Source organism: Mus musculus, chromosome 10 (assembly GCF_000001635.26).
Source record: "Mus musculus strain C57BL/6J chromosome 10, GRCm38.p6 C57BL/6J".
Lineage (NCBI taxonomy): Eukaryota > Metazoa > Chordata > Mammalia > Rodentia > Muridae > Mus > Mus musculus.
Genome location: NC_000076.6, coordinates 118,535,412 through 118,560,861, shown reverse-complemented (window position 1 = coordinate 118,560,861; position 25,450 = coordinate 118,535,412). Strand labels below are relative to the sequence as shown.

At 42.6% G+C, this 25,450-nt stretch overlaps 1 long non-coding RNA gene across 1 annotated transcript in view; it reads left to right on the top strand.

Moving 5' to 3' along the window:
• The first annotated feature begins 4,336 nt into the window (after positions 1–4,336).
• The window catches only part of Ifngas1 (Ifng antisense RNA 1), a 54,491-nt gene continuing 33,377 nt past the window's right edge, over positions 4,337–25,450 (top strand). Inside the window, exon 1 of the long non-coding RNA NR_104123.1 lies at positions 4,337–4,410. This is a non-coding gene — a long non-coding RNA (Ifng antisense RNA 1). The remainder of the gene's footprint in view (positions 4,411–25,450) is intronic.

Below are 25,450 nucleotides of genomic sequence, written 5' to 3'. Positions count from 1 at the left end.
TCCTTACACCACAGTCTCACACTGTCTTCAGAAAAATGTTCTTTCTTTCTCTGTTTGTGGCCCCCTACTCTCACATATATCCAAATTACTGCTTTTCATTCGTTAATCAGCTCAGACTGGATTACCGGATACTGGATCCTACTCTAGTCTGATGTTCGCATAATTACATCGGCTATGATTCAGTTTCTAAATAAAGTGAAATCCTTATGCCTTAGGCATGAGAGGCTTGCATTTTGCGTGTTAACCGGGATACAGGATGCCCAGACAGAGTACGTTCTTGGTTGAATATATGGAGGACACTACTGTTTGAATCAAGAGAGTAAATAAAGAAGTCTCGTGCTGGGGCTGTTCAAGATACCGGGGAGGAAAGTGACCTTTCCAACATCATTAACATTGGGTCTCAGTCCAACCCTAGAGCCAGGGAAGACAATCGTTCTGTTCTAGATGTTTTATGTGCGTATCTCAGTCCTCTTGCTTCCAATTTGGAAGAAGTATCAACGTTGTCTACCGCAAGTTATGGCAGACCAAGTCTGTCCAACTCCAACACAATTATTACAGCTCAGAAAAGTGACAGCAGCTCCTGTAGAGGACCCCAAAGGATACTGCTTGTAAACAGAAACCCTAACAATAAATCCCTCCTCTGTTCACAGTGTTCTTCATAGATAAGAATTGAGATGATAGCTCGACTCATCACGAATGCCTTGAATCACTCATTCCTAACACTTCTTCTCTTTCAAGTAGTGCATTCAGATTCCCTCTCCTGATTCTTGAGACCTCTTCCAGTCCATCTTTGTATTAATCAGTGATAATCGGTATGCTTATTTGTGCTTTCCAATTTAAGCCAATAATCTGGAATATTCTTTTATCTTTAAAACTTAACACAGGACATAACACAGACTAGGTGCTATACTAGAGTTTGCTTAAAATATAACTGAGTATATCCCCGATGCATATTCTAAGATTTTTCTCTCCCTCTCCTCTCCTCCTTCCCCCTACCTCTCCTCTCTTCCTCTCTCCCCTCCCCTTCTCCCTCCCTCTCTTCCCTCATCTCCTCCTCTTTCTCCCCTCCTTTCACTCCTCTTATCCTTTCTTTTTTCTCTTTCTTTCTTTTTCTCCTATCAAATCAGTCTTCTCAAGACCCCAGTGAGAAAGATTCTACTGCAGTCCACACTTTATGTAAAAGAAACAAGCTCAGCAAAGAGAAGTCTCTTGCCCCCAGGACATCCATTTAGTGGGTGGTAATGGAGTCAGTCCTGGACTTCATACTACCCATCCCTGCTGGTGCCATTCAGGTAATAGCTGGATTCGTTATGGATGCCTTTTGTCATTCACACAATGTGGAAAGTGTCCTTTAAGACAAATTAAAATTTAGTCAGCAGCTAACTGGTCACTTGTGAATTTTGCTCTAACCTTAGAAGAAATATGTTCTTCTCTTTCCAAGGAACAGATGGAAACTTGAGGAAACTCAGCTATGTAACCAGGAGAACACCTCCCTGAGTTGATGGTCCATCACTCAGAAAGGCCATCTGAGGGGCATTCAAAGGCAGGGCATGTAGAATCTTCCCACCATTGATGTCCAAGTTGCCAGGGACAAAAATGACCTTTCCTACATCAACCTTATGTCTCTTGGCTCCGGTCCCAACCCAGCATTAGAACCTGGGGAGATAATTACCCTGCAGCCGAGCTTTTCATAACTCAGTTTTCATGATGATTGTTTGAAGTAAGTATGGAAATTACTTCCATTTATGAGAAAGGAAACTTGATCCTGCAAACATGCTCAACAGCTCACCCAAGCTCACCTGCTTCCTACGTGACAGAGTTGAAATTTAACCCGGCTTCTTCCTCCTCAGTCACTGCTTTTTCTTTCAGTGAAGCCTACCGACAAATCAGCAGTGTTTATTTTGAGAATTTCAAATTCAAACTGTCAAAGAGCTTTGATTACAGCGTTTACATGGCTATGCCTGCAGGTTTGCTGGAAACAGTTCACTTGTCATCTCCTTTGATATTCCAAGGGGGATCATTTCCAAGTCAAAAATCAGTCTACCTCTTGACTGGGCATGGTGGCACACACCTTTAGCCCCAGTACTCAGGTGGCAGAGCCCAATAGATCTCTGAGTTCAAGGCCAGGCTGACCGATGTAGTGGGTTCTAGGACAGCTGGGGCTATGTAGAGAGACCCTGTCTCAAAACCACAAACCAAAACCAAATGAGTTTGCTTCTAAATGCCTAGTGCTTTAACCCTTGAATTTTGTTTGTTTGCTTGTTTGTTTTTAATTAGGAAAACATTTTCTTTCATATTTTTTTCTTATGAAAATGAGACTTGCAACCCTGGCATGGGCACTGTAAGTTACGAGAGTTGCTTCTTCTTACATTTCCTCATTGGCTTTGAAGCTCATGCTGGATACAGAGTGCCCTGCAGAACCTCTGACCCCCTTACAGACAGGAGGGCCTTATTCTCTGGTACCCCAGGGCTTCTTCTGCCTAGCTGTGAAGAGCAACTTGTGAGCAGATAGGAGCAGTGATCAATTAGGTCATCTGTGACCCAGGAAGCTTTGTCAGGACATGCAGGAAGTAGTTACTCCAATTGAGGACACTGGCAAGATTAGAGGACTCACTAACCTTTGCTTAACATATAATACAAGTGAAATAACGTTCTTTGCCAACAAGCTTTGAAACCTTATCCACAGTAGTAATGTGGGTTCCTAAGGAATATTCGGTTCTCAAGCATGCTGTCTGGCTGCTCTGGTACTTGGTTTCTTGGGATGAGCAAGAGAAAGTTCTGGAAGTTTTTTTTCCCTCCTGTTTCTTCATAATCATGCCTTACCCTCAACGCTTTGTTCAGACACCCAAGGAAACCAAGTGTACTCAGGCTTCTCCCAAGGCGTCACTTTTAAACCCGCCTTCATTGGACCATTTTCTGAGTCTTGTGTTTCCATAGGAAGTGGGGACAAGATTTGCCTGAAATGTCAAGAAAATTACATGTTGAAAGGATGGGTAGGATTGCTTCACTCAGTTTTACATTTCTAAATGAAGAAACAGAAGTCCTTGGAGATAGAAGGCTCAGTGAACTTGTCTATCATCTTCCATACCCATGCGAGGGCTGCATTATTTACCTGTGCCATTCATAAGGTCTCTAACATCGCCCCCTCACCCCACCCTACCCCACTATGAAAACAGTTACCAACATTATGCAAACCAACATGGTAGGTAAATTTGAGACTTTGAGACTCTTTAATCCATTTCTCTATGTCCACATGTGCATTAGTGTGGCAGCAATTAGGTGTCTCCAGTCAAGGGATTTGGTTAATCTAATTAGCTAACAGAGGTATGTCTTGCTTGGTCTACGTGTTGCTAGCACATACTATCTATCACAAGCTGGCCTGGCCAGCTACCTCCAACAACTTACAACTTTCAAACTCAAGGAGGGGACTTGATCTCAGTGGTGTTTCCATTAAGAACACTACTAAATCGTATACATGCATACAAGGATTTTTTAAAAACGGGAAAGGAAGCAAAGTCGTGAAGAGCCAAGATGATTCTGAGTGATGGTGTTTACTGCCAAGATGATAATCTGGGTTTGACTCCCTGGACCTGCATGAAAACCAAACCCGGCACGTTGTCCTCTGACCTCTGACCTCTGAAGGAGCAAGTACATACCCCTTCCCTTACACATCCTAGATAAAAAATAAAATACATTTTTTTTAAAAAGTGAAAACGCAAATCTGAAACACGGTGCCTTATAAGTTAAATTTAAGGCTAACACGGGATACGGGAATACATGTTTGTTTTGTCCCCTGTTAATGCCTAAGTTCTCTCTTACTGTTTGACATAGAATATGTTCACTGAATAATCAATCAATGGAAGCATGTCCCTATGATAGGAACCAGCAATAATAAATATGTTACTTCTAATTCTCAGGTGTTCAAATTTCCCCATTGCAATGATCACTCAGTTTCAGTTCTATACAAACGAATCTCTATGGCAAAAAGGAACCTAGAGAAGCTATGAACGGCCATCACTCTCACCCCTCCATCAAAGTGTCCAAATAACCCTTCCCTTCACAGGTCTTTCCTTGTTCTCTAGGGTACTTCACAGTCTTAGAGGTCACAGTGGAAGCAGCAAGAAGCATCTAGAACCACCTCAGAGGGAGCTCTCTGCTGCCAGGAAGAAAGTCACACTTTGACAGGTGCTTCCTGTTTTTTTCACACACCTTGCCCATCTTCTGTGCAATAATTCATTGTTCACTCTGCAGGCTGTGACCCCCACAGGAAGCTGCCTGCAAACCCAGGTAGCTTTTCTGACTCTTTAAGAGGTCTTGAGCATTCTTGCAGAGACACACCAACCAAAAGTATAGTCATCCGGGAAGAGAAGAGCCTGAGAGAAAAATAACACTTGGACTGGCATCAGGAGGGTGAGGACGCTTTTCCTTGGGAGGGCCTTTTGCGGAGTACATTTTTAAAACAAATAAATGCATGTCCTTAAAATGTAGCGTTACCATGGGTGGCATTAGGAGATGCTGCAAGTGGGTGATGTTTTTCGTGCTTCTGATAGGAGGTGGAAGGGACAGGAGAAGGGAAGGCTAGAATGAAATGGGAGGAAGCTAAAGGGAAGGAATGGTCTAAGTCAGTTCGGGTGAAGGAATTGCTCAAGACCTGTTTGTTTCTGCAAGCCCACACACTCTTCCTGAGATTTCAGAATGAGCTAGAAGAAGTACGTAAAGCCTCTATCCAGCTGGACTCGAGTCCACAGTAAGCTTTGGTGGAATTATTCTAGTGACGTGGTCCCAAGGAGATTTGTGGAAATGGACTTGGTAGGGCCTTTGTATTCAGGTTGCAAAGGCATTTAGTTAGAGATACCCTTAAAGCAACGGTGCCTTCAAGGTCTTGGATAACCAACGGATTTTTTTTAATAACAACAACAACAAAAAAAATAACAGGGAAAGTTGGTAATACTATAGGGTTTCTGGTGATACTATAGGGTTTCTGGTGATACTATAGGATTAGCTCCAGTAAGTGGCCTCTTGTGTGTTTTGGGTAGGTTCCATTTTCCCAATCCATATTGCAAATTAAGGCAAATTACATAATTTTTTTGTTTAGAAAATTGAAATTGAATTCAAATCAATATCCTTAAAGCAGGCTTCTTCGATTGGCTGATGAAGGGGCCAAACGAGAGAAGTTTCGTCTTCCGGGTTCAAACAGGTCTCTGAGACATTCATTAGTCTGACATGGCTCCTGTAAGCCCTAACCAGACCAGCCATAGCAGTGAATCAAAGACGAAGGATAAGAACGATCGGTTTCGTTTTCTTAGAGTCACAAACCTAGAAACCTGGCTCAGCCTTCTCGTTCTCATTGCTGAGGATTAGAAACTTTTTACATCTTAGCATGTGAAAAGCATTCATGATTTTTAATTATTTATTTTGAAGCCACAGACGCTCTACGATAAGTGTCTCATCCTCTTTGACCTCTCTTGCATGGGCTGGTCAGTTGGTCACGTGGCACAACTGCACACACGCTTGTGTGATTATCTGTCGATGCATTGATACTTGGGTTTTGGGAAGACCCAAGATAAAAGATGGTACAAACAAGTAGCAGGTGACTCTTTTCCTCTTTTCGGTAAGCTTCTGTGTTTTGCAGAGATGGGGGTGGAGTGTGGGGTCAGGGGAGGGGAGGGAGGGCTGAGGCTGGGAAGTGGGCGGAGCCTGAGAAGGAGGAGGAGCAGTTCACAGGGGACAGCGAGATATTGGGAGGTGCACAGAAAATGGGCAGAGTAAAATGACTTTGGGGTGTGTGGCAAAGCTGTCTTTTCTTGACTTAGGAGAGGGGAGAGTGTTGGCTGCCTGTAGAAGAGACTTGGTTACTGACTGACAGATAGATTGACATATCCACCGACCAGCGCAGTTTCATATTCTCTGCCCCCTGACCTCATTCCCTCTTCGGAATCACTCAGTTTCCCAGGGTCTGTCCTGCTCCGGGCCAACACTTGGGCTCCAGGATCATCTTTTCAGATGTTTATCCCAGCAGCTACACCGCGTCTGTCCCCTACACATTTGTTCTCTTAAACCCTACTAGGATTCAATAACAAAGTCCCACCTTTCCCTATAGAAAATGATAATTAAAGAATAGTAGCATTTCAAGTGACAGGAACCATGTGGAGTGTATAGAATTCAGAGAGAAACAAGGGTTGCAGTTTCCAGATGCTGCCCTAGAACCATAAGAGAGCAGACTGGTTTCTCGTTTGCTGTATTTATTTCTGACTTTGCTGCAGTCAAGGCCTTCCTTACCTCTCTATGGCTGATGTAGGCACCCCGCTTGCCTAGCTTGGTCATCAGAGCTCCTCAGCCTGTGTCTCTGTGTTGAACCTTACTCTTATTGGTTTTCTGTTGCAGCATTACATGGTCTCCTATTTGTCTCATTCTCCTTCCCACATTCACTAAACATTTATTTAAAAGTCAACAGCGCACGGAGCGATATTCCAGATGGGAGCGAATGAGCCTTTGAGATAATAGACACATAAAGAAGGTGATGTAGTTTACAGATCCAGTGAGAGAAAGATTCCGGCAGGGTTCACTGACCGGACGAAGGAGAAGGAGGTCAGACACATCTCCTGATATGGAAAATGGGACAAAGTAGAATGGACGCCTGACCAGGACTGGCTGGGAGTCCGATTCCAGTCCACTGTTCCCGAGCTCTAGGATCTCAAAGGTTCATTTTCGGTTGTTGGTGGTGGAGTTTTTTTTTGTTTTTTTTTTTCTTCTATACTCACACCTCAAACACAGAAAAGAATATTTAGAGTAAAATATTTTATCATCTGGTATTTTAAAAATTTAATTCTTTTTGAGAGCTTCATAGATGAGCACTGTATCTCCATTACTACCACTTCTCCTGCCCTCCCAACTCCTCTGGTGTCCTCACTCTCCCTCCCAAATCAATAACTCCTTCTTTTATTATTATTGTTACATACATGCGCATATGCGCACATGCACACACACACACACACACACACACACACACACACACACATGCCTTGCTTAGTTAAGTTAGCATTGCTTATCCATGCAGTTTCCAGGGCTGACCACAGGGTTAGACAAACCCCCCACCTACCATGACTACCCACACACAACCCCCCACCTACCATGACTACCCACACACAACCCCCTACCTACCATGACTACCCCACACACCCTCATGCTTTCGGTACATTTTTTTTTTTTTTGGTTTTTCTAGACCAGGCTGGCCTCAAACTCAGAAATCCTCCTGCCTCTGCCTCCTGGTGAGATTTAAGCTTGGTACACACCACCTCTTGGCTCTACTCTCTTCCTCCATGTTTCTTCTCCAGAGAGAATCTGGTGTTTGTCACTCCCATGTTTCTGTGTTTCAATGTCAGTACCACTGTTTGTTTCTAAGCCTTGTCGACTGGCCCTGTACCAAGCACTTACCTTCATATCTCACTTCGATTGTTCAACATGAAGTGTTTGTTAGTTGTCCATGCAGGTACACATAATTTTCATTTAATTATTTTCTCTTCTATATAGTACAGTAGACCACTGAATACTTATTCTAAAATGTATCCATCCTTTATCTTGTTACAGTCATTTAGGTGGTCCCCAATGCTCCTCTCTGTTTAACAGTGTCCTGGGGCTTCTATTGCTGTGATTAAAACATCATGAACAAAATTTGGGGAGGAAAAGAGTTATTTCAGCTTACACATTCTGACCACAGCCCAGTATGAAGGAAGGTTGGGGCAGGAACCTGGAGGCAGGAATTAAAGCAGACATCATGCATTGATGCTCTTTACTGGGTTGCTATTCGTGACTTATATAGCCTGCTCATCAAACTCAGGGTAGCACCATCCACAATAGACTGGGCACTCCCACACTAATCACTTATTAAGATTAATAAGTGCACACAGGCTTCCCCACAGACCAATCTCATGGGGACATTTTCTCAATTTAGGTTCCCTCTTCCCAAATGACCCTAGCTTGTATCAAGCAGACATAAAACTATATTGCTAGACTTTCTTGAATCTGCCAGACACCAGCTAATGGCACAGAGACTTATTAAGTTTATTATACCTTAGGCCTAGCTTAGGCTAACTCCCAGATAGCTCATCTAACTTAATTAACCCAGCTATTCTAGTCCATGTCCTGTGCTTGGCCACTTCTCTCTCTCTCTCTCTCTCTCTCTCTCTCTCTCTTTCTCTCTTTCTCTCTTTCTCTCTCCCTCCCTCTCTCCCTCTCTCTCTCCCCCTCCCTCTCCCCCTCTCCCTCTCTCTCCCCCTCCCCCTCCCTCTCTCCCTCTCTCTCTCCCTCTCCCCCTCCCCTTCCCTCTCCCTCTCTCCCCTTCCCTCCCCCTCCCCCTCTCCTCTCTTCTTCTCTCCTCTCCTCCCCCCCCCCTCTCTTCCCTCTCTCCCAGTATGCCCAATCACCTTTGTGTCCCACTGGTGAATCTTCCCACCTAGATTCTTCTCCCAGAGACCCTCTCTCAGACCAGAAGTCCTGCCTCCCCTTTCCTGCCCAGCTATTTTCCATCAGATCTGTATTAAGCCAATCAGTGACTGAGGAAGGTGTAGGTTTACAAAATACTGAGGCAGAGGATGGACCATAAGAATAACAATACCAAAACTCTCTGCCAGTATAGAATTAATAATTGAATATTACAAAGACAACCTTCACATAGTGCACCCCAACAAAAGTAACCAGCACAGCATGTTGCGACGATGCTTTAGGAAGTGTCAGATTTCCTTTGGATCCATTGCAGAACATTACACACTTGAAAGTGCACAAAATATAACACTACTCCCCAGTGCCATATGAGAGATGCTAGATCTGCATAATTTCATCCTTTACAGTTTGGACAGAGGTGTTAATACTGGAAAGGGTTTTTTTTGTTTGTTTGTTTCTTGGAGTTGAAGATTGGTGCCACAGAGCCTTACCAACAACCACACCATCTATGGTGATGTATGGGAATATTTTGACCTCACAAGAATTGAGAGCCATTCCATAGAGTAAGGTATTCCCCTATGATAGCAGAGATTCATCACATATGCTCAATTGGGCAGTCCTAGGAGCTAAAGATGAATTCAGTTAAATCTTCATAGAGTGGTGACAATCTCCTTAACCTCCCTTCAGAAAAGAGCCCTGGGCCCCAGGAGAGGAAGCTCTAAAAGATGATGAGCTAACTGAATGCTTTCTTATCCAGTGTGGGTATAGTGCAAATCCGTCCCAAAGCACCAGGCTCATTAACATCCATCGAAGCATCATTACACTCATCTCAGAAGCTCAACAAGAAGAGCAGTAGGTGGATGACAACACAGGTCTTCTCCCCCTATTGAACTCTTATTACATCTGTTAGAATCAGAACCAAAAATGTATTGATTGGATCAAAACATCTAGAGTGCATGTGTGCATATAGATATGTACATACGTATATATACATGTATATGTGAGTTTACATATATACGTGTATTTATGTATGTGTATGTATGTATATATATATATATGTATGTATGTATGTTGATATGTATATATGTGTGTATTTACATGTGTGCGCTGCTTTACCCCAACGTGTTAAAACCCCATCCATATATACAGTTCCTTAAGAGTAGGAGAAAACTGTTTAAACTTTCAAAACATTTGAGCAAATATGTGTGCAATGGCCACACTATGTATCTAGCAAATTGTTTAATAGTATTAATCTGACAAAAGTAAGTTACTCCAATAGATAACTTTAGAATCTCCTTCTGGAAATAAAAAAAAAAAAAGAAGATTGACATGTTCATGTGTGTAGTGCAAGTAACACTGTGTATTCCAGGAGTTTGGAAGGCAATATGACTTCATCACTCACTCAACAAACATGCATTAAATGCTCGCTAAGGGCTGGATTTGATACAAGATCTATAATCCAAAATTGCCTGTGAGGCTCTTCTCTCCAGATTGTATGCAGCATGAGTAAGAAATTTCAACATGGCAGGGTTAGTGTCAGAGCTGAGGAAGGAACACAAGGTAAAGGTGTGGGGAGGAACCCCACCTCTACTCAGAGTAAACCATGGATCCCATGAACAACTCAGGTGAGTGGGGCAGAGGCATTTTTTATTTTTAAGGCTCACAGGGGCTATTTGGTGAGCCAGAGATGAGCTTTTTATTAGTTTTCCAGCCAGAGTTTAATTTTACAGTCGTGCCAAACAATGAAGTACACGTTACAGGAAGTTCTTGTTATGTCTGCACAGCTTTCTGGTCTACCTCAGGGAGACTCCTCATCCAGCTGTCCTGCTTACGTTCCTACTCAGCTCCCACAATTAATGCTGGGGCTTGTTGTGTTTTGAATGAAAATGCTCCCCAAAGCCCATAGAAAGTGGTACTAATAGGAGGTGTGGCCTTGTTGGAGGAAGTGTGTTACTGAGGGTGAGGCTGGCTTTGAGATTGCAAATGCTCAAACCAGGCCTAGTGTTACTTTCTCTTTCTGCTGCCTGCCAATGAGATGTATAACTCTCAGCTGCTTCTCCAGCACCACGTGTGCCTCCCCCATGCTTTCTCCCATGATGATAAAGGAGCAAAGCTCTGCACTGTTTAGTTCAGCCCATTGGCTAACTAAATTTAGTTCACTTAATTGGTGAGCTTCAACACCAATGAAGTGCTTTCCTTCACAGGAGTTGCCTTGGTCGCGGTGTCTCACACACCAATAGAAACCCTAACTAAGACAGGGCTTTAGGTCTGTCAGGAGAAGGAGAGAGAGGGGCAGCTTGCTCCCCTTCTTTTGCTAGCAGAAGAAACAGAGCAGTTCAGGGAACCTGCACCTTGACCACTCAGAGTGACTAACAATGAAGGCCCTTGATTTAAAAGCTTGTTTGTCCATTTCTTACCTTGTGACCTTGGCAAATCTGTTCCTTTGCCTTAGTCAGAATTGCCTAACTACCACAAGAAATAAATCAAAGTTTAAAGGCCTAACACAATCATTTATTTTTTGTACAGCTCATGAAAACACATTAACTCAAACAGTAAAACAAGTTGTAAAGATCTCAGACTAAAATATTACATACAGGATTAGTATTTAGTATTTACATACGTGCTTACACACACACACACACACAATTCATTAGAAAACCCGGTAACAGAAAAACCCTTATTTACAATAACAGTGAAGAAGACGAAATACTTAGGATCATATTTAAAAGTACATAAACTCTGGAAAACTACGTGAGACAAAAACAGCCATGAGAAATGTCAGAGTGAATCTGGACTGACACAAAGGTGTTTCAAGGCATTATGAAGCATGGCTTCATCTCATGAATGTTGACTCTGTTCAGTGCATAAATCTGACTACATCTCAATAAAATATGAATCAGTCTTTATATAGAAGTAAACACACTCATGTCCAAAACATGTGGAGAAACAAACAACCAAAAATCCCCAAATAGCCAATAAAATACTAGAAAGAACATAGGAAAGACTGGCTATACCAGACATTAAAATACTCTATAAAGTCCTTGTGATTAAAACAGTATGAAGCTGGGCAGTGGTGGCGCATGCCTTTCATCCCAGCACTTAGGAGGCAGGCAGATTTCTGAGTTCAAGGCCAGCCTGGTCTACAGAGTGAGTTCCAGGACAGCTAGGGCTACACAGAGAAACCCTGTCTCAGGGAAAAAAAAAGCTTTAAAACAGTATGGTGCTGGTGGAAGGCTGGATACGGAGACTCTGTGAGTGGATCAGAAAGCACAGAACTAGATTCCAGTACATTTGGAAGCGTAGAACAGAACATAATAAAAGTGGCATCACAAATGTACTAGGAGAAAAATAAATCAAGGGATGGCTCAGGGGTAATTCAGTATCCATTAGAACAAAATAAGATCAGAGCACACATCATGCCATATGTAAGCATGATCCAGAATGTAACTGAGATATACAGATAAAAATTAAAACTCCCGGGAGAAAGCATGAATAAATTCCTGTGTGTAAGGAGCAAATTCTTAGCAATGTCTCATGACCCAGAGACGTTTTATGAAAACATAGATCTGACTAAACACAAATAGATTTGTTTTCTGTATAACAGAAAAGATCATAAGCAAAGTCAAAAAGAGTTGATAAACTTTTTTTAAAATGCAAAGTACATCTACCCAGACACAAAATACAAATATTAGTACCACACAAAGAATTCTTAAAATTTTGGAAGTGTCTGTGGGTGTAGCTTAGTGGTAAAGCACTGTCCTAAAATACACAAAGAGTAGGGTTCAGCCCCTGGCCTGAGATAGTTAGACACATAAACAGATAGACAGACAGACACACACACACATACACACACAAGTAAATAGATGATAGATAGATAAATAGATTACATAGGTACATACAGATTTAGATTTCATACACATGTATATGGTTTTTGAAAACACTTTTTGATAGTTTTGTTTGATGAGAAACTGCGAAATAATACTGGATGCAAGACAAGCATACAGAAGTTAGCTTCTAAATACTAAATACTCTTCTCTAATAGAAGAAACCAAGGATCCTTGAAAAAAATTAATAATTTCTATATTGGAGCAGGGGAAGAATAAGATTATCCTAAAATACACGATGGCACAAAAGGCAAACAAACAAACACAAACCTCCCCTCACAAAAACAAAACAAAACACCTCCCAAAAGAGCCTCTAATTCAAAGAACAAAAGGAGTCACACTAAAAGTGATACCTAATGATTAAATATGAGCCACCTTGACGGATAGTCAATGGTAACTGTGATGAATGATAACATACAAATTTTCCTGACTCCATCCAAATACATAAAAGTAATTAACTAATAGATGGGGCTAAAGGAGGCTCTTCTTCCAAGGAGAACTCCAGTTAATGAATGTCAAGGACGTTGTCAAGTAGACAAATCCCCAGTTGGAGATGATGACAGGCCGACATATGAGAAAAGGGTCGTTTTATAGACCTAAAGTATCTCTCCACAGGATGCTGACCAAGTAAAATGCCAAAACTATCTATTTTACATGAAGACAACTGTGATGGTTTGAATATGCTTGGCCCAGGGAGTGACACTATTAGGCCTGTCCTGTGGGAGTAGGTGTGTCCTGTTGGAGGAAGTGTGTCACTGTGGGGGTGAGCTTTGAGACCTTCCTTGTACCTGCTTGAGAGATTTGTCTTCTCCTATTTGGCTTTGGAACAGGAGGTAGAACTCTCAGCTCCCCCAGGGCCACGTCTGCCTGGATGCTGCCATGTTACCATCTTGATACTAATGGACTGAACCTCTAAACCAATTAAATGCTGTCCCTTAAAAGAGTTGCCTTGGTCATGGTGTCTGTTTAACTAAGACAATGATCAGCAAGCACCACCACTTTAGCCAAGTATTCAGCATCAACATCCCCCAAAATAAAAAGAAATCAAGAAAATGGACCTCTCGATAGGACACTCTGAGAAGTCCACAGTATGACTTCTGCACACAGTATGTGCACAGGCTACATTTAGTCACTTCTAATTTATTCAGTATCTACATCCTGGACTATACAATGGGCATTGTTATGACAACCACCATACGGAGATGATTCCATAAGGGGCATATGTAGTTAATAGGATGGTTTTAATGGTAGCTTTCCCATACGTGAAAACCACATTGGAATTACGACATGTGGGATTAACCTCACATTTCAGATTGGAGGAAGAGTCCCTAGATATTCTTTGCACTGATTTAATTTTCAAAGATCACAGATTTGTTGAGGAAAAAAATGGGAAAACTTCCCAAGAGTAGAAGGGCTTCCAAGAAAGAAGAACTTCCCCCCACCCTTTACTATCTCTGCAAATGTTTGTTAGTCTGAAACTACTTCAAGATAGAAAGTTAATAAAAAGACTGAAAAACAGGGTTGGGGAGGAATTGAAAACCTTTTTGGGCACAGTCACAAATTTTTATTTTAAAAGGACAACTTAGCATCTGTCAGTAGAAGAAAAATAGTTCTCTAAATAAGAGATTAAGTATGTCCTGTTTATGAAAATCTTTAAAAATACTCATAATGACGTATCTATTGCATAAATTCTCCCCCAGATCAATATGTTCCCTTTCTGACTCATTGACTTAATTTCCAAATTATTGCTCATATTGTCAAAGGATATGATCTAAAAATGATACAGAGCTTGGCAACTGAACTGAGTGACCACTTATCCCAGGGAATTTGGAGCATCTTGGATGCTAATTATGATGAATGTTGCCCTAATTTTTATAAGCACATGGCCTTACATGTTTATTACTGAGCCAACTAAATGCCAAGAATAGAAAGCAAGAGAAAAACAATCCCCTTCCTCCATTTAAGCATCCCAAGTGACCAGAGTGTGTGTCTTTAGCCTGGTGTGGCAAAGTCACATAACTAACTCAGAATACTCATGTGCACTAACAAATGCGACCCAGTGGGTTCATCTCCAATGTCTCCTCTTAGGATTATACTTGACCTTACTGCCTTTTCAGTGGAGTCCACCAGGGATGGGTTGTCTTTGTTTTTAGTCCGGGAATGCTTGATCCTGAAAGTCTTGCCTAAGAAGACACAAGGAGGAAGAGAGTCAACACACATACCCATTATGGCAGAGAAACACACAGAGGGGTGACTTTATTTAATTTTTTAGTGAAATGTTTTACTTTGGCCTCTCAAGGGAAAAAAAAAATACAACAGATCTCCTGATATCACCACCAGAGGGCAGGAAACGTTAAGAAATGGGGCAAAGGAAACCCACTTGTCTAAGAGCACATTTGTTGTAGTGTGCAATCTTAGACACCCATCTCAGGGAATGGGCTCATGCAGAAATCAAATAAGATCCTTGTAATGAGGACAGGAAGGAGTAAGGATGGGAGAACTATATTTTTTATACCAGTAAAATCCTCCACTATGATCTCACTGTTACTACTCACTTTTATACACTTGTTAATTACTATATCGATTCAAACATTTAAGGATATTGGCCCTGTTAAATTGAGCTCATCCCCTGAGTGATACATGGAGGTAGTATTGTCTGGCGGGGCACTCTTGCCTGGAAAAGGAAGAATGGACTGAATGAGCTGCTCCAGCATCAAAGTGGCCACAATCTTGGGTTTGATTCACATATGGGTCACTGAATGTCTCTGAAATCAGGGACACGGGTCTCTCCCTGGATGGCACAAAGGCTTTGGTGGGTCCCAAGGATTGTGATGGAAGAGGTCACACTTGCAGGTCCAGGCCTACACTGAGACACTGAGGCCAAATGCATGTTCTAGTGGTGTTGGACCAATGTTGTGTGTGTGTGTGTGTGTGTGTGTGTGTGTGTGTGTGTGTGTCTGTGTCTGTGTTTGAGTGTGTCTGAGTATGGGTATGTATGGGTGTGTGTGTGTGTGTGTGTGTGTGTGTGTGTTTGTGATTGTGTTTGAGTGTGTCTGAGTATGGGTATGTATGGGTGTGTGTGTGTGTGTGTGTTTGTGATTGTGTTTGAGTGTGTCTGAGTATGGGTATGTATGGGTGTGTGTGTGTGTGTGTGTGTGTGTGAGTGTGAATGTGTGAGTGTGTGTGAGAGAGAGTATGTGTAACTGTGAGTGTGTGTGTGAATGTGTGTGTCAGTGTGTATCTGTGTGTGTGTGTGAGTATGTGGATGTGTATATGTGATTTTGAATGTATGTGAGTGTATGTGAGTGTGGGTATGTATGAGTGTGTGTGTGTGTGTGTGTGTGTGTGTGTGTGTGTGTGTGAATGTGAGTATGTGGATGTGTATATGTGATTTTGAATGTATTTGAGTGTATGTGAGTGTGGGTATGTATGAGTGTGTATGTGAGTGTGGGTATGTATGAGTGTGTGTGTGAATGTGAGTATGTGTGTATGAATGTGTATGCAAGTGTGAATGTGTGAGTGTGTCAGTGTATATGTCAGTGTGTGAGATAGTATCTGTAAGTGTGTAAGTGCGACTGAGTGTGAGTGTGTGTGTGTGTGTGCGAGTGTATATATATATATATACTCTTGAGCTTAGAGAAAACATGGAGTCAGACAATACAAATGCCTCCTGCTGTCTTCACCATCACCTTTTATTTCCTGTTTCATTCCTATTTAATTTCACATTTCTATTTTCCTCGTTTCTATGTATTCTTCTCCCTTCCCAAGCCCTAGCCCATGCCTTTTATTTTCATAGGATGCATATCAAAAGTGTGGTGAGCAGTTTGTTTTAATGGTTCAAAAGTAATTTAAATTGTGCTCATGAATTTGCCACTGTAGAAAGAGTTTGCACACAAAGGCAATAATGACCTTGAAAGTGGACTGGACTGGTCTGTCCCAATTCCCTATGCGAGGTGACACTTTATCAGATACAATAAGACATTCCCTCTTCTTCATTTCTCATTCCTTAGCACTTATTTTATGAAAGACATATACATCTTACTTAGAGTCAATTGGCATAGTCCAAATATACCATTTCTTCCAGACACCTGAGAATATGGTCATGACTAGTAATGCTTGGGTGAGCTAGAAATCCCATGAGCCACATACCTTCATGTGCTGAGCAGAAAAAGTCCAGGACCTGAAATAGTCATATGGTCAATCGATATCATTCTGGACACAAGTCCTAAGCATGGGAACGAATATGTACACTATTCTGTTTGTTGGCATATATTGGTCTAATATGGTTTTGATAATGGGAATGTTTGTTACTTTTAAATCATAATTCTATACATAGATGCACTCAATCAATGTTCTTTGCTATCTTAAAACTACAAAAGTCCACTTTATCTAAAGTATCTTATTATTTCATCTTTATCTCCTCCCTTCTAGGCGTTTAGTCTCTCCTCTACTATAAGATTCTGTTTCTTTCTTTAGAAGTAGGCAATACTGAGGCTGTCATGTTTGTGTGATATTCATCAACAAACCATCTTTGGAACCTGGCAATCTTGATTTTTCTTATTGTCGGGATACCTTTGGGTACCAAATTCTCCCTTAATAGAGATGAGCTTGTTCAAAGGAAAAACCTGAATGTGTTGAGTTTTGACCCACGCTGAACCTGCCCACCACAGCCCCTCAGTGATCCGTCTTGTAATTCCTTTCCAAGCACGTGACTAAGCAAGGTGCATCCCCTTACTGAGCTCAAGTCAGAAGCATTTTGTTCTTTTCCACACTTGAAGGTCTCTCTTATTCCAGTACTCACATGATCATCTTATTCCGGAGAAAAGGTGACGCTATATGGAACTACCCACAGCATCCTGACTTTCTCGAGATCCATGACAAAGCTGAGGAAGAGCTGGGCCCTCATATGACTTGGGCCTTGCATGTGTCTCAGGTTACAAGTACAAACTTCTTCAGACACTCATCTCACCAGGCATGGGGGAAACACAGACACTTGCCAGGATTAGGTATTAAAGTCGCTTCTCATTTAACCGGATGTGTCTAGGATGGGCACACTCTGGGATAAATGCTCGCAGTCTTTCATACTTCCTCTCGTCCTGTGAGCACCCAAAGATGGCAAGGCTAGAGCTAGCCTCATAGTACAAGCAGTGTCAGCAGCAGCAGCAGCAGCAGCAGCAGCAGCAGCAGCAGCAGCCAAACGCTCAGTGGATGATGGCCTTGTCTCCTCTCCTTGATGTAGCACCAAGTCAGCCGAGTCTAAGGAACATATGGGCAAGCACTCTCTGGTCCTTAACATTTCTTCTGTCAGTATCTCCTCACACTGCTCCTCCGTGTGCACCTTCCAATGGCCACCAGTTGCCTGGTCTTTTTATGACCGAAACATCCATTCGATATAGCTTTGAAGGGATTTTCAGGAATTCTGGAAATCCATCTTCTGCCTCATCTATCTGGCCACCTGCCAAGGCCACCATGACACTGTTACCTCACATGATGACAAAAACCCTTCCAATACATCCATTGCCTTCTAGATGTCCAAACAGTGAAGGGACCAAACTGGACTCTGCTTCGCACTTCTCTGAATTGAAAGCCTGTTTGACTGCTGTCCTTCACTGACTCATAGGATAAACACCACTTCTTTCTTTAAAAGAAAAAAATTGTTCCCTAGGAGCTGAAGGGTTTAACTTACTCTCAGCAAATGAGTGACAAGCTACCCTGCACAATGGCTTTTGTATCTCTAGTCTCAATGTCCCATTGTAGATGTGTGTGGCAGTGTACATTGTGTGTACATGTGTGTACATGTGTGCGTACATGTGTACATGTATATACATGTGTGTGCATGTGTGTACATGTGTGTGTGTGTGCATGTGTGGAGGCCAGAGGACAACTTTGAGTGTCTTTCCCAGGAATCACACACACACACACACACACACACACACACACACACACACACACACACACCCTGGGATCTGTGGTCCTTGTCTGGCCTGGTATGCTGGGCTGGATGCTTAAGCAGCCCCAGGGATGCATCTGTATCTCTCTTCCCAGTGCTGGAATTGCAAGTCTGTGTCACTTTATTCAGCTTTCTTAGTGGAGTAAAGATTGAAGTCCGGTCCTTATGCTTGTAAGGTGGGCACGTAGTGACTGAGCCAGCTTTTTAGGGCTGAGTTAACCACTTGGAAACGTTTTTGAAAGAACTCCTACTGTACTTCATTGAGGCCAGAAAGAGATTCACTCAATGGCATTGAAGATGCAATTCCCACTGGTTATATGGCCTTAAAGGAAATGGCATTTCTTCTCCTCTGTGTATTTTTAGATGAGGCTATGAAACTCAAAGGAGAGCTTAGCCTGAGATGACTCCTTTACTGAAGCTTTTCAAGATCCTGAGCGGAAGAAGACCCAGGGACGCTGTACCTGGACTCATACCGTGGAATCTGAGCTCATACGAGGAGGTTGTTCTGATCTAAGTTTGTGCTGATTTCATGTGAGGCATTAGGAAACAATGATATTATTAGAAGGAGAAGCAAAACCACAGTGCATCCATATTCATGTAGCAACGGGGCAAACAATGAGTAAAGGCACAGAAACCAAAGCCATGTTGGGTGGATTCATGTTTGAGCCCCACCACCTACATGTTATATATGCTTGGGATGTTCCTACATGTTCCCATTCTTTGATTTCCGCACTATGAAATGAAATGGACGGAGGGCTACTCTCATGAAATTATCTTGGGGATTAATGAATCTCAGCACGGTCTTTAGAAGAACAACTGACACATGGTAAGCACTCTATAAACCATTAGGCATCCTCAAATGAACCTACTCTATTCATACCAGTGGCTCTGGACCTCTGGAAGGCTCTCGTTATATGTCCTGAGGGAATAAATGTGAGTCAGCTTACCATAGTCAAAACATTTGACAAAAAAAGATGAACTTATTGTGTTGCCTTTCAAAAAATTAAATTCAGTTAAGAAAACATGGATAAAGTCATAGTGAGTACCGTTTCAATTTTAAGCTGCAAAGAGATCATGTGCAAACATGATCATATCTGAAGATCTTGCTGCTCCCTGCTCTGGTTTAGATATAGTCTGAGAGCATCTCTCGAGACTCATGCAAGGGAAGCTTGGGCTGCGTTGTGGTGGCACTGAGGTGACAAACCTTTACCAAGGGATGCTGTGTGAATGATAACTGGGTCATGGGGCTACATGGAGGTTAGTGTTTCTCTCTAGAAGGAGGTCACAAGGATGCCATCTTCTCTGACCTCTCTGACTCCTCATAGCAATGTTTTGCCTCTTTGGCACATGCTCATGACATTGTGGTACCATCTGCCATGGGGCCTTCACCAGAGCCAAGCAGATACTGAAGATGCTGTGATCTCGAACATGTACAACTCTGAGATAAGTAAGACTCCTTCCTTTACAAAGTGCTTGGACTGGGATGTATCCCCATAGCAGAGTGTGCTTAAGTAGCACCCACAGGCCCCGTTTTCAATTCTCAGCACCACGGGAGGAACTTTATAAAATACCAAGATCCACCTAAGGTAATTTTATAGCACCATAAAATGAACTGAAGTGACATTCCTTCTGCCCGAAGATTTGAGAATCAAACAAGTCAAACAAGCCATAGTCATGGTCATCACTAAAACACTTGTGGACAACTACAGAAATCTCATAGTGTAGTTGCTGCATGTTATTCTCAATGATTGCGCAACAAACTAAAATAGAATGAAAATATTTTATGATAATTTACAGAATAGTTGGCAGACAGATGACAGAAGAAGATATATAGATAGATGAGATAGATAGATAGGTAGATAGATAGATAGATAGATAGATAGATAGATAGATAGATAGATAGATAGATACACAGATGAGATAGATAGGTAGATATAGATATATAGATATATAGATGATGATGATGATAGGTAGATAGATGATTGACAGATGATACATACATACATACATAGATGATAGATAGATAGTAGATAAATAGATAGATAGATAGATAGATAGATAGATAGATAGATAGATAGATAGTAGATAGATAGTAGATAGATAGATAGTAGATAGATAGATATAGATAGACATGCCTTGTAGTTCTGATGATAAATGGGAAAACACATTTAAACCTGGGTGACTTCATACTTCTATATTATGCTCTGTTAGTAAAGCACTTGTCATGCAAGCATGAGTTTGGATCTCCAGCACCCCCAAAACACTGAGCTGGTTGTTAGTGTACGTCTATAATTCTCCTGCTGGAAAGGCAGTACAGAGGGGCCCTAGACATCTCTGGGCAGCCAGACTATCCACACTAACCAGTTTGTCAACCAGGCTTAGTGAGATCCCTCATCTCAGAAAGAAAGAGAGACAGTGACCAAGAAGCTGTGTAGACTTCTGTCTAACATGTTACTTGTACAATATACATGCATATATGTGTGTGTGTGTGTATGTATATGTATATATATATATATAAAATACATACATACATACATAATACATGCATGCACACATACATACGTACATACATACATACATACCACAAACACACAAGCACAAACAACAACAAATCTCCACTAAGAATTAGTGAAACTAATCAGCAGTGAGCAGAAAAAAAAGCAGATTTCTAAGTGTCATCAAGTAACAATAAACAATGCAAATTAATGTCTGCTCATAAATCAGCTCTTGGTAAGGTTGGAGGGGAAGCCCTTCTTCAACGGGAAGTCGTTCCGTAATCCAGATTCTTTCTATCCATGGCTTCCCAGACCCTAGTTTCCCATGGTTTCCACTGTTCCTTGCATCTGTAGAATACGACGGAAATGGCAGTGAAGACCACCAGGGTAGGGGAGCCAGGGAGTGGTAATCGACAGGATTGAAAGCAGCACAGCACGAGTTCCCCTTTGCTATCTTTCCACTAAGAACAACCCAGTCACATGGTCGCATCTCCCTTCAAAGGGGCAGATGGCTTTCTCTGCCAGTAGCACACCAAGCGATGTCAACACACAGTTGTGTGTGGCTGGAAGGCAGCATTAGAAAGCATGATCTCTAAGTCCAGATAATCTAGGTTCAGGCTTGTTTCCCCTGCCTATGCCTTGTTTTCTTCAGTTTCTCCTCTTTTCAATGAAGATTTTAAAATGACGTACATCTTAAGAATCCCATGACACTTGAATTAGATGATGTGCTTGTGATCGCTAGGAGCATCACTATCATTTAATCAGTGTGGAAAATGTTTTCTTTTAACTATTGGTTAGCCATTCCAAATGATTGGTTTGGGAAGCAAAGAAGTCATCCATTTCTTCTCTCTCTCTCTCTTTCTGATATTTTATTTATTTACATTTCAAATGCTATTCCCTTTCTCAGTTCACTCCCCCCGAGCCCCCCCATCCCACCCCCCTTCCCTGCTTCTATGAGAGTGCTCCCCTACCCACCCATTCACTCCCACCTCACCGCCCTGGAATTCCTCTATACTGGGACATCCATCGAGCCTTCACAGGACCAAGGGCCTCTCCTCCCATTGATGACAAACAAGGCCATCCTATGCTACATATGTGACTGGAGCCATGGGTCCCTCCATGTGTACTCTTTGGTTGGTTGTTTAGTCTCTGGGCACTCTGGGGGGTTTTGGTTGGTTGATGTTGTTGTTGTTCCTATGGGGTTGCAAACCCCTTCAGATCCTTCAGTCCTTTCTCCTACTCCATTGGGGACCTTGTGTTCAGTCCCATGGTTGGCTTCAAGCAGTCATTCATTTCTGTTAAGCACTCAACTGTATGGGTGCTCGAAAGAACATTTCATTTCCATTGAGAACATCTAGGCTCGGGAAGGTCATAGAAACAGAATCTTAAATGACTGCTGTTTCACTGTCATGAAACACCCTTGGCCTGGGTGGCTGTCACTGAGAGCATTGAGAGATCTGGTCTTTTATTACTGGTGGCTCCTCAGTGCCCCAGGCTTGACCATATCCTTTTTGTTTGTTTGTTTGTTTGTTTTTGTTTTGTTTTTCAAGACAGGGCTTCTCTTTATAGCCCTAGCTGTCCTGGAACTCACTTTGTAGACCAGGCTGGCCTCGAACTCAGAAATCCGACTGCCTCTGCCTCTCGAGTACTGGGATTAAAGGAGTGTGCCACCATGTCCAGCGACCATATCCTTATTTAGTGTATAGAGATAACCCTAAGAAGACCCTACTACATGTTTCTATCTCAGGTAAGACAAGGATATCCAAAGCTCACAGAAAGAAAAGCTACTGTAACTTCAAAATAAAACCTCAAATGTCAAAAAAAAAAATTGAGATTAACTATCGATAATACTGTATATATCAAGCTGATAATTTGGAATTATGATGTGCACATGAGCATTTCAGATACTATCAGGTTTCAGTGTTGTTTCATATAAGTGTCTGCCACTGCATTAAAGGAACCCCATGTGGCACCCAGTTTCTGCTTCTCCCTCAGGGTAGCCAGCCCTGTTGCCTCCCAAGCTGAACTGGAGGGAAGGCAGCTTAGGTCGGTGTGGGTTGGCTTGGGTGCAGGATCGCAGTCAGCAATGGGTGTGGTGCAGGAGCAATAAAGAGACCTAGGAAACAACAGCTTCAGAGAACTGGTTCCTTTATTGGGTGGGGAGAGAAAGGATTATGTATGGCGCTGGGGAGTTGCCAGGGTCTCTGGGGCAAGGTTTACGTGGGTGGCTAGGTACCAGTGGCCAGGGCAGGGGTGCCGGATAATGATGCTTCATCCATATACCCTGGGGCTGCAAGGTCTGCAGGGGCTGGGGTAAAAAAATATGGTTAAACAAGGAGTGAAGCCTGATAACTGTCAGGGTAATAAATTCCTGCTAGAGTTGATCCTGGGGGATCCGGCTTTACAACACCACATAGGGAGCGGGGAGGTAGCCAACTACTGCTCCCTCCCTCAAAACTTCTTCCATAACCCCGGACCGTTATGGTCCCACACCCATGAGCATCTCGTAATGGGATCTGAGCTTCTGGATGGTGCTGCTGATCTTTAGGAGCAAATGGCACCCCTTCTGAAGAGCTCCAGGCTACAACATTTACAGTGTGAGTCTACACTCCGCACAGTCTAACCCAGAGAGGGCACTTGACCAGAATTTTTCAAAGCTCTGTAATGCACAGGCTTCTTCTAGAAAGAGATAATGTTCACTAAGCCACACAAATGAATCCACAGCGCACTCCTGTTCAAACTGCAAGCCCGGGGGCGGGGGGGGGGGAGTGGGGGGGCATCTCTCATCTTTATTTCTACGCCGTTCTCCATCGCTCTCATTTTCAAATCCTGCAGCTGCCTTGAGGCACACGCATGCGCCCTTCCCCGGCGCCACAGTCTCATGTATTTTGAGCCGTTCTTCCCTGTAAGCATCTGACAACACGTCCTTTTCCATCTGGCTTCCAGGATTCCACCCAAGTTTACTCCTGAGGCCTTCTTATAAATAATGAACCCTGACTGACATGTTAACCTGATCAGAACCTCAGGGAATAACGTCACAAGGTGACGCTGCTCTTCCTGTTGATTGTCCTCTTCTGAGGGCTTGCCTTGGTTACTACTGACTAGGAAAGTGGGAGAAAGGGACTTCTGGGTAGCCTCCACGTGACTCGCGGGGTAGCTTCGCTACCTTAGCAAGTCACTTCCATATTCCAGCTCCCCTTCCCTCCTTGACACAGCTGGAAAGGCGATGATTTCCTACATTTAATAGCCAATGGTTACTTAATTCAACTGCCCATGGGGGCCATTTAATCCTTTACTATATGCTGGGTCTCTGCCAAGTGTTAGATCATATTTAATCTTCACAGCATCCCTGTGAGATGTTTATAAATGAGAGAAAAACCAGTACAGAGTTATTAAGGAGTGCAAACCAATGGGGGCCTAGCCCTTGAAGACTAGAGACTTTAGAGCTTTTATGAAGACCATGCGTCAGATGGGTTTGTTGTTTCCTAGCGCAGAGAAATGAAGGACCTGTCATAACCAGAGGCATATATAGAATACACACCCAAATCCCACACTGCCCACTCGGGTCAGCACCATCTCTGTGCTAATTCCACCACCCCGGCTTGCTTTACACAAAGTCAATGCTGTAAACTTAAATTTGACCTAGTTTACTCTAATTGTGGGTTGCGGTTCAATTATTCAACAATTGATTACTAAGAACTTAGCTTTTGAGCAACCACTATAAATGCAGTCTTTCTTCTCTGGTCTCTCTCATAAACAAACCTTGCTACTTTAGATTCCTCTGACTAAGCCCCAGCCTTCAAAATGACCTAGAAATGCAGAAGGAGCTGCCTCCTGCAGGTTCCATATTCCAAAGGACAATGCAGACATAGAAGACGACCCTGGGATGTATACTGAGACGATTCTCTAGCTAGTTCAAGCTCCAAATGCCACCCTTATGCTTATTTTATGCAGTAAACTTCAGACGTGTTGGAGCCTTGATTTTGCTCATCTATAACCTGCATCGTTTCCATTTAATGGGCAAACTCGTATGGAGAAGAGTGATCCTAGCAGGCAAGGATGGAGAGAAGAGCTGGACCACATCACACCGAGACTCGGGCTCATTGGTAGTGGTTCCTTCCCTGATAGTACTAAAGAATCAAATGAGAGGCTCCAAAGGGATCTTCGCTGGCCTGGCTTGTGGTTAAGAGAGGCAGCCCACCTTATGAGAGCCGAGAACCACTGCTGCTTAGCCTGCTAAGCCTACAAAGCTAGAATGTCTCATAGAGAATGATAGAGTTTGAGTGGAGGACACAACAGCTTCCTAAACCCTCTGCCCCTGGTAGCAGTGTGAGAGGCCAATCCGTATGCCCTGACATCAAACTCTTCTGTCTACTTTATTTCTGGTCTCTAGACTGAAAGCTCGGGTTGTTTTGGTTTTGTTTCTTGCTAAGTTTTTTACTCTACATGTCAAGTGTCAGTTTAACTGAGGACCTAAAAATAGCGATGTGTTTCATAAAGACAGTTTTATATGAGTGCAAATGTGTTTTGACTACATTTACCCTCCCCTACACTCAAACACACACATACACACACACACACGCACACACACACACACACACACACACACACCATCGACTGTCTCTATTCATTCTCTCCAACACTCTTGTTTCCATCTTCGTGATAAGGACCTGATAAATTGG